A 3236-nucleotide genomic window follows, 5' to 3' on the forward strand; every position below is an offset into this window, starting at 1 on the left:
TCTGTCTGATTCGATGTCTAATGCTGCTGCTATTGCTGTTTTCTCATCATCATTATCATCAGAACTTTCATTTTCACAATTTACTCTTGAGACCATCAGTAAATTAATTTTTGGTGTAAATTCAGTTTTACTTAAACAAAGCGGTACTATTTCTTTTTTATCTAATAAAGTAAAGACGTTAATCGATAAATTGTTCAATTGTTCAAATTTGACGATATCTTCAAGTTGAAAGGGGAAATTGAATAATAATAATTTCTGATAGCTTAAAAACCGAAGTACACGTTCACTTCTTCCTCCTTCTCCTCCGTCTCTTCTTCCTCAGCGTTGTTAGATTCTAAGGCAAAAATGTCTGAATAATCAAAATAAAATGCACTATTCTTTTTTGTATTAATTTATTACCTCCGTGTAGTAGAAATATATTCAGAAATTGTACAAGTTCAGCGTTATTGGATTTTCCCAGTCCCACGCATTAAGTTAGCTTGATATTATCGATTGCTACCGCCGTTGAAGTACACAGGTGTTATTTCGCTGCTACCGGGATTATATAAAAAGTTACGCGATGAATTCACACGTTGCTCGTATCGAATTACTAAACCGGGCGAAATATGATATATGGAATCTTCAAATTCAAGCATTACTAATAAAAAACGACGAAGGGGGTTATGTGAGAAATATAACGCAGAAACCCTTTTGCAACAACAAATAATCAATCCGAAGTTGAAGTTTGGAATTTGGCAGATAGCAAAGCAAAATCTGACATCATTCTCTTAATTAGTCCATCCGAATTAACACAAATAAAAGGATGTGATACATCAAGAGAAGTTTGACTTTATCAATTGAAAGGACCTGCACGAAAAGCCACATTGTTAAAACAGTTAACTCTTTAAAGAATGGAAGAAAACGGTGACGTAAAAGAGCACCTTAACAAATTTTTAGACTAGAAGAAATGGGAGTTAGAATGGAAACGACTTGCTCTCAATTATGTTATTATATAGTCTTCCCGAGAAATTCGAAAATTTCCGATGTTGAATAGAATCCAGAGACTCGTTACCTACTCCGGAAGCTCTCCGCATAATGATTGTAGAAGAATATGAAGCCCGTCAACAGGATGTCCACGGGTCCACTCAAACTGCATTACAAATAAAGGGTCATCCAAAACGTTATGCAGAGCAACATGAATGGAAAAGTCGAACGAACCTATCATAATAAAGTGCAATTCAATAAATTTTCTAGAATAATTTTCTCTCTATTTTAATATCTTTATTTCCAGACTCTTGAGCTTCTTCTGAAAGTAGCCCTAGAGGCACTATACAATTTTCTATTATTTCATGACCATGGAATAAAGGTTTGTGAACAGTTGTTGGTAGGGGAAACCACGGATAATGTTTAATAGAAACAACAGCTGCCTCTAACAAAAATATTTAAACTTATTTGGATTAACTGGAAACGTATTTGTCAGAGCCAAAAGGATAATAAAAAAGCGATAAATTATATTTTTGGTAATACCGGTATTTCAGCTGAATCTTCGTAAGAATGAATTTTCTTGCCATATTCCCGTCATTGGTACTTCCAAATCCGGGCTTAGGTTTGTCTATTATGAGACCCATTTTTTTCTAAATTCTTCTTGGATATGTTTTTTTGTAATGTCTAATTTATTCTTATTCTCCGCACTTCGAATCTGCCACTTACATATAGTTAGTCTATAAGTTAAATGTAGTGGAGATATCCAAAAATTTAAAAACTCCTTGTTATTATTGAAGTATTTTGATGTTAAATGACACAGGTAACATCGTTGATTTGATTTAGTGTCAGTTATAGGAGTGACGGTTTTCCCATCGATCATACACAGAATTAAATTATATCTTAAATGTATTTCATTATTTTTGCATTCTATTTTCGTTAGTATTAATGTTTCTATTTGAGTTTCAATGCATTTGACGCAATATTTAATCAAATATGTCGATTCTTTGGCAAAAAGAAGCATTAGTGGCCTACAACTTCTTGGCAAAGATGCAGTTGGATTTCTCCAAATAATTGTTTTACCACTTCCGCTTATGTTGTCTACCTCTAATTGTATAGGAGCAATAGTAATCAAATAAATGCTTGAATCTGAAACAGTATCATCCTGAAATAGTTGCTTATATTCAGCTTGTCCCGATGTTCCATCACATACCTATTTTGTAATCAAAGATATGGTATCAGGTTGGTCTTTAGAAAGTGACGAAATAACTTCATGCAATGAATGAAAAAGTCTCGCTGATGTATGATCTAATAAATCTTGTAAAGAAATTTTTGCAGATGATTCACTGATGGATATATTCTTTGGGTAGCATCTTTTCCTTGCAAATGTAACATTTTCATAAGGAGGATAAATGTTGCGATTATGATCACTTTTCCTTATTAAATTGTATTGGAACATAGTAAGCTTTGCTCCAACAATAAGTGCTAAAGCTTCATCTGGTGTGTAAGGTATGTACGATTGTTCAGAAGTGGTGTCCTGTTTTCTGAATATTGCTTTACATTGTTTAGTAGATTTCAGATGACCATCTCTTTTTAAGTTCATTTTAGTAGTTTACTACTAGATCTTTCCATACGTAAGTGTTCAGTTTTTCTGCGTTTTGATCGATCGCTGCTCTCAGAGAAATTTTTAGAAGGTCTTCCACCAACTGATTTTGAAACATGTTCTTTCAAAGCAAGACACATACCATTACAAAGTCAATTAGACTCTTTTCTATTAAAATAGGCATTGTTTCTTCCAGCAGAAGCCCACTTCTGTTTATATTCGAATATAAACTAAGATAATAATTGTTTTGAACCATCTGTCAAATCATCCTCAATACCTAAACAACTTTTTACTTTACACACAAGATTTTTAAATTTTTCATTATTGATGCCTTTTAAATTACAGTTTCTATAATATTCGACATTCTCAGAAGATGAGCATAAAAATAAAGAAAAAATCAAAAAACATTTTTCCTGCTTCGTAATTCAAATTATTAATTATCTAATAAAAAGGAGAGTAGCACATATTAGCAACTACAATCAACACATATATTTAGCTAAGATGTACTTCTTTACTATAATTTTTACAAAGTAGTCTGATTTTAATGAATTTATAACTTTATAGCTTAATAAAAGCAATCATCACATAAAATCTATAGTGTAAATTAGTTTTACTTTGTTTTTTATAAACTAAAAAATATTAGTTAATTAATTTTAAATACATGTATACGTAC

The sequence above is a fragment of the Agrilus planipennis genome, unplaced genomic scaffold (assembly GCF_000699045.2).
Source record: "Agrilus planipennis isolate EAB-ADULT unplaced genomic scaffold, Apla_2.0 scaffold446, whole genome shotgun sequence".
In the NCBI taxonomy this organism is placed as follows: domain Eukaryota; kingdom Metazoa; phylum Arthropoda; class Insecta; order Coleoptera; family Buprestidae; genus Agrilus; species Agrilus planipennis.